This window comes from Cupressus sempervirens, chromosome 3 (assembly GCF_028749045.1).
Source record: "Cupressus sempervirens isolate cs-2001-9-10 chromosome 3, ASM2874904v1, whole genome shotgun sequence".
Lineage (NCBI taxonomy): Eukaryota > Viridiplantae > Streptophyta > Pinopsida > Cupressales > Cupressaceae > Cupressus > Cupressus sempervirens.
In genome coordinates this window covers 228,744,876-228,756,858 of record NC_143120.1, presented here as the reverse complement: position 1 = coordinate 228,756,858, position 11,983 = coordinate 228,744,876, and the positions used below count along the sequence as shown (strand labels likewise).

Sequence of the window (11,983 nt, the reverse complement as noted above, 5' to 3'; positions counted from 1 at the left end):
CTAGAGACACTGAACATACTTCCTTCTGTATTTGCAACAAGTGGATCTGTGGACCACTTTCTTCTTCTTCTTCCTTTTCTCTGCTCTGCTAAACTAAATCTCTGAATAATCTGAATGAATGAATATGAATGAAGAAACATTCCCTTTTGTCACATTCCATTTTCCCCCTCTTTTCTGATTTCAAAAAATCTCACCCATCGTATTTATGTTTCTGTCTGTTATGGGCGTCAGAGGTGGTAGGTGAGTGTTTGGATCAAGGGGCAAATGTACACTTCATTTAATATTCCAACAATCCAAACCTCATTGAATAATTTGAAAAGCCTTTATATTCTTTTTCCTATTTTCCTTGAGTTCATCCTTTTGATCTGTAGTTAATAATGATTCATCCAGTGGCTCTACAAATCCACTCACTACAATCTCCAATAACTCTTGGGAATGAAAAAAAAATTTCATTCTAAATGCCCAATGATCATAATTCTTGCTAGAAAATATTGGAATCATAAACTGATTCATACTTAATGCCATACTTTAAAAACAAATACATTTTTTTTCAAAATACTTGAAGTTATAAGTATAGCAACAAAATCAATTATCTCAATTAAGAATTATGATCTCCAACTTCTTACAAAACTAATCACTTTAAAAAAAATGCAACTCATAAGCACACACTCAAAGAAGTGCCTCAATTTCAAAAATAAAATGCAATACCTTACTGTTGGACTGATCTCATATGTCTTCCACAAACATTGACAATGATTCCATTAAGAATTAGAACCCCTTTGAACTCACAGCATACCTTCTTTCTTGCAGCAGCAATCTATTATTTTAGCTCCACATCTACCTGGACTGTTACTCCATAGTCTTCCTGGTCTCTCATTCCACAATCAACCTAGCTCTGATACCACTATGAAGGTGGGCAGAGACAGAGAAAACTAAAACACAATAAGAAATATTTATATTATTGCTTCTTTGCCTTATAATTACATCCATTACAACTACCTATATTTATAGAGGTCTGAGAAAGATCTAGAACCATGCATATTCATAGTAGGAAGTATTTGGAATTCATCAGTCAAAAAACACATGTAAAAAGTGGAAAGAAAATAGTTTACATGGAAGGGTGGTGGGAAGGTTCCATATTAAATATGGTAGTTGAGATATTATGCCAAAGTCTAGATTGTCGATAGCAGTGGAAATTACCACATGACAGCAGTGGAAATTACCACATGCCAACATTAGGTATGTAATATGTAAGTGTGTACTTGAATTAAGACATGTAATAGTAAGCTTCCACATAGTACATTTAATATATTACCAATTTCAACTATCCTTCACAGATTGAATATAGATCAATCTCATTACAAGTTTGTTATTTTCTATAATTCTGAAAATGAATAGAACTTTGAGCAGCACAGAAACTGAAGGATTTGTCTTTGCATTCCATAAAAATAATATATCTAACTATTTAAATTATGTATGTTTTTATTTTTTAAGCTTTCACTACAACTTTTATATCATGATAATTTATTATCTTTACAACTCCATCAAACAGGAGTAGCATAATTCATAATCAATATTGTTGAACAATTAAAAACATCATATAAGATACCAACACTAAAAGTGTTGATGGCAACACCTCTAGTAATAAATGGACCATATATATAGTAAAACCTATACAATCCAATATCTATTTCCCCTATAGTTGTCTATTATGACCAATTTAATAGATATTTGGGTGATTGTAAGCCCCTAAATGCATAAGACTGTGTGTTCCCTCAAATTGCAATTATGGCTTTGAAATATATAATTATTTCTTAATTTCACCAACATCCATTTTTCAATTGAAGTTCTAATCTATCTCTACTAACTTTTTGCATACCCTATAGAAGGCAATATATGATAGAGTAACAGACCCATTACCATCAAGAAATGTGTGCATCTAATCTTTTGCCACCAATGCTTTGTATTTCTTAGAAGATTTTGGACATGTTCAAATTTAACAAATGTTATCTATTATTTTTATTCTTTTCTTAAGTCAATTTGTAAAGGTAATCTTGTTTTTCTGGTCTTATGCTAAAGCTTTCCTATGAAATTGTAAAAATTGTTAGAATAAGCTAATTTTAATCAGGATATAAACATTTTCTAGATTATAGCCTTTTCTAATTTGGTCCTATGATAGAGGTTCCTATCAGATTGTGATTATTTGTAATAATTTGTTATATTTAATCATAACATACACAATATTCATCCTGCCATGGTGTCTCCAAAATGTGTACATATATGTTGAAAATATTAAAATACGAACACCAATATGCCATCATTTTTTCACTGAATCGCCCACTATATTCATCGTTGAATGTAGCTTCATAAACTTTGAGCTATGCCTCAGCTCTCGAAAATAGTTTCCTGTCCAGTGTGGTTTGATTCTACCCATGTCTGTCATTCACTTTCAAACGTCATTTTTCAGCTTAAGACATTTGTGGCACCATTTTTTGCACTTCCTAGCGTAAGACTGTCGGACAATCCGACCAAAGTCTTGTGTCGGAGAAGAAGCCTATCGGCAGAACTATTGAGTCCTAATTTTTATTTGGATGATTTTACCTAAATTTGGTACCTATAAATTGTCATTATAATATAATTTTTCCAAACTCTTTTACTCAATATTGTGGATTTAATTGATTGGACGAAGGCTAGATTAAAGGTTGACAAATTATTAGAAGTTGTTTAATTGAGAGATGTATATTCTGGATTTGTTTGTGTGTCATATTTTTGCATCAATGTTTCAAATCACACAGTGATCCATCATCACACTGTGAAGAGTTGGAGGAGATAAATGAATAGTGGCATAGCAAACAAAGAAGATACTACACTATGGACAATAATAAAGTAAAACAAAGATGATAAGAAGGTAATGATGATGAGGATTATTATAATAATAAAAATGATAATAATGAAGCAAAATCAACAAAATGATATTCATTTATCTCCTCCAGCTCATCACATCATGATGATGGATCATTGAGTGTGATTCAAAACATTGATGCAAAAATATGACACACAATCAAATCTAGAATATGCATCACTCAATTGTTGGGTGCATATGTGAAGCCCAACAGTCACCTTTTTTATTATGCACATTTTATTATTGTTCCCTCCAAATTGTTTGTCTCTTCACTTTCTTTGAGACTTTATAAATATGTTTGGAGGTTGTTCGTTGGTAATTGTATTCGAAGAGCTGAAGCAACAGCTATGATGTAAAGTTCAATTATTTACATTAATAGAGATCTTCCCTGCAGTGTGGACGTAGCCACAATTTTTGGTGAACCATGATAAATCATGTGTTTTTGTTTCTCTTTTCTTTTGCTTGTTTTGTTCTTTTCTAGTTTGCACTTTCAGAAAACTTCACAATTGGTATGAGATCTTGGCATAGACGCTGGAATTGATTTTGGTGTTTGAAAATCCAAAGTCATGGAAGATTTGCGAGTGCAAAAATTCTCGGGACAGAATTTCAGTTTGTGGAAAGTTCATATGCGTTCATTGTTAGTCAAGCAAGACTTGGCAGTAGCAATTGATGGAAAGGCAAACAAACTGGCTACAATGACGGATGAAGATTGGGTTAAAACTAATGATAAAGCAAAGGCAACAATATTTCTTTCTTTATCACAGAATGTTTTATTCAATGTTCACAATGAATCTTCGACAAAGGAAGTTTGGGATAAACTTCAAACTATGTACGAAACGGCCTCAGCTGCAAATAAAATATTTATTATGAAGAAGCTCTACAAGCTAAAAATGAAGGATGAGATTGTGATGTCGAATCATATAAATGATTTGAACACCTTGCTATGCCAAGCAACCTCCATTGGCATGACACAAGATGATGAATCTAAAGCTATCATCTTGTTGTGTTCATTACCAAACAACTGGTATCCCATTGTTACAGTAGTTAGTACTTCTAACTCCTCAAACAAGAAGTTGGTCTATGATGAAGTTATGGCAACTCTACTTAGTGAGGATATGCAGAGAAGCAATAAGGAATCCTCATCCAGTGAAGCCTTGATAGCGGTCAGCACCAAAAATAGAGGAAGAAGCCAAAATAGAGGAAGGAACCATCATCATAGAAGATCAAAATCAGCTAGGCGCTCAAAGTCAAGGGAAAGGAAAGGAGGAGACTACTGGTTTTGTGGCAAAAGTGGTCATGTGAAAAAGGATTGTAGAGGTTATAAGAGAGCACAAGAACGAGTGCGGGAAAGTCAAGCCAACACCGTCTATGACAAAGATGATAGCATGTTGATTTTATCTACAGCTAAAACCACTTCAGCCTAATGGGTTTTGGATTCCAGTGCATCATTTCACACCACTTCATGTACGGAATACTTCTCGAATTATCAAGAAGGTAAGTTCGGTGAAGTATACTGGGTGATAATAAGGCATGTGAAATAATAGGAAAAGGAGATATTTTATTATCTTTGAAAGGAGGTGTTAAATGGCTATTAAAAGATGTGCATCATGTTCCAAAACTAAAGAGAAATTTAATTTTTGTAAGTATACTATTTGCACAAGGTTTTGCCACTTCTCTAACTGATTCATGGAAAGTCACAAAAGGATCCATGTTAGTTGCAAAAGGAGACAAGATTGGGAGCTTGTATATTGTAGAAAATATCGGTGAAGTGGGGGCTGCCATGACACTTGAAGATAGCAATTCAGAATTGTGGCATCAAAGGCTCGGTCACATGAGCCAAAAGGGCCTTGCTATTATGCATAAAAGGGAGCAATTACCAGGGCTGAAATCAGTTGACTTACAACTTTGTGAACATTGCCTCTATGGAAAACAGAAGTGGGTCAGCTTCTTGAGGACCGGACATGAAAAGAAAGGTACTCCTTTGGCACTTGTTTATTCTGATGTGTTCAGACCCACCGAGGAAAGCTCTATTAGAGGAGCAAACTTCTTTGTCACCTTCCTTGATGATTGCACAAGAAAGGTATGGATTTACATATTGCATAAGAAATCTGATGTTTTCAGCAAGTTTAAAATCTTTAAGGCTTTAGTGGAGAATCAGTTTGGCCATAAAATAAAGTGCTTGCAAATGGACAATTGCGGAGAGTTTTTTTCATCAGAGTTTGATTCATCTTGTGCGGATAATGACATCTGTAGAATTAAGATTGTTTCATTCACCCTGCAAGAAAATGGAGCAGCAGAGAGGATGAATAGAACAATCCTTGAGAAATCTCGTTGTATGCTCTCTAATGTTGGTTTAGGCAAGGAGTTTTGGGCAGAGGCATGCAATACAGCAGTATATTTAATCAATCGAAGTCCCTCTTCTTAATTGGACTTTGGCATACCTGAGGAAGAGAGGCTAGGAAAGAAAATCTCATATTCACACATCCGGGTGTTTGGATGCGAAGCTTATGTACATGTTCCGAAGGAGAAAAGACAAAAGCTTGATCCAAAATCACAAAAAGGTATTTTTGTGGGCTATGGTGAAGACCAATTCGGTTTCAGAATATGGGATCCAGTTGGGAACAAAATCATCAGAAGTAGAGATGTCATCTTCAACGAGAAGGTATTTCCAACATTACACAAAAAAAAAAAACCCTGTATGTGAATATGCACCTTTCTCTATTTTTGATGACAATAATATTGGTAGAAAATCAGACTCTTGTCTCTCCAAATATTCTATCTCCCACCTCCGTCTTAGCTCCTACCCCTCTATTCTCTTCTTCTACTAGCATGTGGAGTAACTCTAACACTACTGGTGAACAGAGTAGTCACAGTTTTGAAACTCCAATTTCAAATCAGAACAGAGATGATCATCCTCTATCTAAGTATAGAGAAAATCACAATTATGCTGATGCCCTTAGTCACAGGCATGATAAAATAGAGCACTCACCCACAGGTGAGGTGGACTCCACACAGGAGCCTCACCTGTGGCCTTCCCTACACCCCAATCATGGAGTCAATGTTGGGCAAAGAAATTCTAACGATGAACCATCATTCACAAAAGTCGGCCATGCAGAAGAACTTCCAAACATTAATAAGCAAGAGGTCACCCATGGCTCACATATCCTTAACAGGAGCCGATAGGATTCCACAAGAGTTCAAAGACCACTGCATGAAGAGGAACTGCACCTACCTACGGATAGAGACACATTGTTTCACTGTGGAGATGGACTTCAAACTATTGACAATTCGCATGAATTGGATTCTACTGCCATTGACTGGTATGAAGAAAAAACAGGTCATGTTGCCCATCCACGTGGTCCTGTTCTCAGCCCGAAGACAACACGAGGACTTCACATTCCCTATTCTAAAAAACATACGGGTTCCCCTACCCAACATCACAATGTTGAACACAAACTCCACACAGGTCAATTATCTATGCATGATAATCCTTTGCCGCAAGTCCCTATCATTTACCAAGGTGAAGCTAACAATGGATATACTGCAGAAGGCAGAAGTCATGGTGAAAATTTCAGTAACAGACTTCCTACATAGTAGAGAAGTCAATTTAATGCAGAGTATGGATCTCAAAATGATCAATCACATGGTGTATTTTGTCCATGACAGCAAAACTCTCAGAGCCATAATTCCAATATGGGGATTATTCAAAAAGGATTTGATCAAAACCGAACTCAAAAGAAGAGTCATTTTACCTCTTCTCAAGGTAGTGATTATGAATCACTGAGAAAGACTTCTCATGATATTGAAAAGGAACATGTTGATGGTAGTATACAAAATGGGGATAATTTTCAGGGACTGAGAAAATCTACAAGACAGAGAAGGCTTACTGCCCAATTCTCTGATTTTGAACTCCTATACTCCAAAGAAGCAGAGCTGGAACTCTTGCTTTTAGACCAAGTAGAACCAACTAGCTTCAAAGAAGCTCGCAAAGCATCGGATTCTCACAAATGGGAGGCAGCGATGCAAGAAGAGATGGATTCTCTAATGCAAAATAATACTTGGGATTTGGTTCCTTTGCCACCAAATCGGAAAGCTCTCAAAAATCAATGGATTTATCGACTAAAAGATGAAGGTAAAAATCAGAAGCGGTATAAAGCCAGGCTGGTTGTTAAAGGTTTTGATCAGCAAAAGGGCATAGACTTCAATGAGATATTTTCTCCCATGGTCAAAATGACTACGATCCAGGCTATTCTTGGTTTAGTTGCTACTCATGATCTTGAACTTGAGCAGTTGGATGTCAAAACTGCATTTCTCCATGGTGGTCTGAATGAAGAAATTTACATGATCATGCAGCCCGAAGGTTTTATTAAACTTGGTAAAGAAAACTTATATTATGGATTGAGGAAGAGCTTGTATGGTCTCAAGCAAGCTCCGAGGCAATGGTACCTCAAGTTCGATCAATTTATGACTGAACATAATTTCATTCGGTGTGAATATGATCCATGTGTCTATTACAAGAAGTTACTTGATGGTTCCTTTATTCTTTTACTTCTCTATGTTGATGACATGCTTGTCACCGGTTCATCTATGAAGCTAATTTCAGAATTGAAAGCAAAAATGTCAGAAAGGTTTTCCATGAAAGATTTAGGGGCAGCAAAATGGATACTTGGCATGGACATTATCCGTGATACACACAAGAAGGAAATAAAGCTTTCTCAAGAATACTATGTTCTTAAGGTACTAGAAAGATTTGGCATGGTAGATGCCAAACCAGTTAGCACCCCTTTCGCTGATCATTTCAAATTGTCTTTAGCCATGTGTCCCAAGACACAAGAAGAACAAGACTACATGAAGATCATCCCTTATTCCTCAGCAGTCGATAGTCTTATGTATGCAATGGTTTGCACTCGTCTGAATATTGCCCAAGCAGTGGGGGTTGTCAGCAAGTTCATGAGCAATCTGGGTAAACAATATTGGTATGAGGTAAAGTGGATCTTGAGATATCTTAAGGGCACTTCTGATTTTGTACTGTGTTTTGGTGGAAAAGACACTTCACTCAAAGATTATACGGATTCAGATATGGCTGGAAATTTAGACAATAGAAGATCTACTACTTGTTATGTCTTTACATTTGTTGGAGCAGCGACCAATTGGGCATCAAAGTTACAACAAGTGGTCTCACTTTGCACTATGGAGGCTGAATACATTGCTCTCACTGAAGGAGCAAAAGAGTTGATTTGGTTGCAACGTCTGTTTGGTGACTTTGATTGTCATCAACAAGGTTCAGCGTTGCATTGTGATAGCAAAAGTAATATTGACTTAGCTAAAAATGCAGTGTTTCATAGCAGGACCAAGCATATTGAGGTTCGCTATCATTTCATTCAAAGTAAACTTGAAGAGGGCAAACTTCAAGTCTTGAAGATTAATACCAAGGAAAATCCAGCTAATGCATTAACCAAGGTTGTTCCACAAGAGAAGTTCGAGTTCTGTCGAACTTCTCTTGGCGTTGTAAAGAAATAACAATAGGGGAATTCAGGGGAGACTCATACAAAATGAGGGTACTGAGATCATTGCATCTTTTATCTCCTCTACTCTTGTATTAGTCAATTGAGTTTTTTTTCCTCATATATTCAAATTATTAATTAGAATACATAATAATAAGAATGGTCTATTAAAAAATTCATCTTCTTGAAAAATGTGTTTCCTTCTTGCGTGTCGACTTATGTTTAAACTGCTATAATTGAATATGAAGTTGTGTAATTCTATATTTTCTTATTTTATACTTGGATATATTATTTACTTGAAATAGATGATAGAGTATATAATAACAAAAAGAATTATGATGGATATTGAGAACTCTTCAATCACTTATGGATAGAAAGCTTCTGTGGAAGTTTCATTGTGGGCTTTCATTGTTCTTTACATCATGTGTGTGATAATGTGCATTTCCATTGTTTCTTACAGAAAACAAATAAAAGTCTATAAGAACTTTGAGTAAGTGAGAAAAGGTTTGAAGATATCTGGTTCATCTAGAATGATCCCAATTTCTCATAAAAATATCCAAAGTATCTCTTGAATACTATAGGTCTAGGATAATAATGTCTAAACAAGTCATCTTGATGCTACAAATTTAAATGCTTCATTTGAAACCATACATGTATATGTAATGGATCACTGTATTTTCACTAAAGTCTTAGTATTTTTTATCTGTTTTCACTATCTCCATCTTTGTCGTTGTATCAAACCAACCCCTCCATTGAACCCCATCTACCTATCGACTATACCCTTGCACTCGTGCTCGATACAAATGCTAGTAATATACACCTCACACACTAAGGAGGAAATTAAGCTTGGAAAATTAAGTCAACTTTGACTATTTAACACTTTTAGCTTAGGAATTTTAGTGTGTGATGTTTAAGTCGTTCGATAATATATGACCACTCTTAAACATCACACACTAAGAAGAAAACTAAGCTCAGAAAAAATAAGTCAACTTTGACTATTTAACACTTTTAGTCTTCAAATGAAACTTAATGTGTGATGTTTAAATCGTCATACATATTACATAGGGAACTTAGCTTTGTAAATAAGGATCATTTTGGCCTTTCTTTGCATTGTCAAGCCTTAATCTTTAATAGAAAAAGAAAAGCTTAATATATCCTAATTGACGTCTATCAAAGAGCTGGCTGGTTTGCCCGAGAGGTTAAGGGGGAAGACTTAAGATCTTCTGCACATAAGTGCGCATGGGTTCGAACCCCATAGCCAGCAGCTTGTAATTTTGTCAATTACAATTTTTCTTTAGTTAAGAAAATATGGTCTAATAATTTGGTCTAACAATACCAAAAGTCAAGCGCATCTAGTGTAGTGGTATCATAGTACCCTCCCACGGTACTGACCGGGGTTCGATTCCCCGGATGCGCACTTGAGGATCTATCAATTTTGCAGATTGTCTAATTCCCAATTTTCCAGTGAAAAGCTTTCACAGTTTTTCGTCTCTCCGTTTAAGGAAAATCTTAATGTCTTACCACGGCAACGGTGCAATTCCGTTGTTTCTTGCTGTTTAAAAGCATAGTTACCTTCCAAATTAATTTGAAAAAATAAGAACTAGCTTGACATTTTATTTTTATAAAAAAATTATTAGTTTTGTTTATATATATAATATAGGGAACTAGTATTTTCATCTCTATCTATTAAAATCTATAGATTGAAAATAATGGAGTTTTGATTATAGAAAAAAGAGAAGCCTTGCATGAATCTGAAGATTGGTTTTCGTCTGACAGGAAATTTGAAAAATAATAGGAAAATTCAGACATGCTTTTATCCGCAGCATATATTATGAAATATGTTTTAACTGCAATTGCAATCTATGAACAGGTTTTAGCTTCTGTGTATCTATTGTCTTTTGAGCGTCTACGTCCTTGGATCCACTGGAATATCTCTGTAGATGGTTACGCTCACACTATTAAAGTTGAGGCAAAGAAAATGCCTAGCTTTCCATGGAGTATTATAATAGCAATGCGGAGTGAGCAAACGACAGCTACAAGAGTAGCAATGCTTCTAGTTATCACATTGTCATCATTATCATCATCATCATCACACTCCTCCTCATCATCATCATTATTATTATTATACATTAAAAATTCATTCCTAGATTAAATAACTAGCATTTGCACCCCAAGGAGGTGCAAGGAGGTGCAAGAGGTACGCTGATAGAAAAAAAATTGATAGGTTTAAATTAGATGATTGAAAAAAATTGATAGGTTTAAATTAGATGGTTATATGTTCTCTCAGCTGAAGTGTGTTGTGCCCATTTTGCATGGCTTCGTGTCTTTCCCTTGAGTTTCATCTTACAGAACCCTCGTGGTTATGCTCAAATCTCTACCAAATTTTATCATGCCTACACTGCTAAATATTAACCTCTTGAAACTTAGCTAAGTTGAAACTTGCTCCATCTCTAATACAAGAGCAACAAGCTAATCTAATTGTACTGGTTGTATTGATGTGAAGATGCATGATATCGAATTTATAGCTAAATCACCATGTTGATTAAATAACCCCTTAAAACAAGAGGGCTTTCAACTCTTGTGACAATATTATAAAGATTATAAGGTTTTGACCAATGAAATTAACCCCTTATTACATTATAGCCAATCTGATTCCCAAATTATTGCCAACTATATTTGAATCCTTGCTTTTGCCCATCACATATCGAGAAATTGAAAGAAAATACTATGGACTACTATGTTATATGAATGAATAAAATAGTTGTCTATTATTATAATCAAGCCACAAAACATGTCTATTAATCTTAGTGGTACGCAAGTCATACTTATTTGTCAATGTTATAAGTACTTTTTAACTTTTACGTCTAAAAATTAACTAGGGCTGTAGTATCTTTTTAACTCCCAAAATAAATGAAGCAAGGACACACTGCCAAAGTAGCATATACCTAAAGGGCAATTCTGACCACCAAAAATGATTTCTTAATCTTGGTAAAAAACAATGTTTTCCTCTCCAACTCAACTGTTCCCAGGGAAACATCAGAGTTGTTCAATGAATTTCAATCAATTCTCCCAATAGGCATAGACAATACATTTATATCTCTAGTGGAATTGGAATTACCAGCTCAATGCTTTTATGGTCAACAGTCCCATAAAATTTGGGTTATCTTAAGGCCAAATGAGATCGTGTTCTCCTTTGGGTAAGCACACTTCTTGCATCCCCTTACAAGTCACATTTGGAAACCAATTTGATTTACAAGTCACATTTGGAAACCAATACACAAACAACTAATTTAAGAGTCATCAGTACTCTCCAAGAGAGACTATCTTAATCGGGGAAAATATACAAAGCTTTCATATATTGTTTTATCATTATCTGATTGCCATGATGATCTACACATTTCAAAATATCACATTTTTAGTATTGCACATAATTGTCCTTTAGGGAGTGTTTTTATCACTCTTTTCTTTCCAATTGTAGATCATTGAGTGTAATTCAAGATGTCTATGAAAAATATAAAGTGTGACTAATAGGTACATGAATGAAAAAATTGTTTCACTACTATTTTGAGTCATATAG

General features: G+C 35.1%; 2 non-coding genes across 2 annotated transcripts; both read left to right on the top strand.

The window, feature by feature from the left end:
* The first annotated feature begins 9,587 nt into the window (after positions 1–9,587).
* TRNAL-UAA (transfer RNA leucine (anticodon UAA)) lies at positions 9,588–9,670 on the top strand. Its single transcript has one exon. It is a non-coding gene; the product is annotated as a tRNA-Leu (tRNA).
* Positions 9,671–9,752: 82 nt separating this feature from the next.
* Positions 9,753–9,823, top strand: TRNAG-CCC (transfer RNA glycine (anticodon CCC)). The gene has a single exon. It is a non-coding gene; the product is annotated as a tRNA-Gly (tRNA).
* Positions 9,824–11,983: the final 2,160 nt, after the last annotated feature.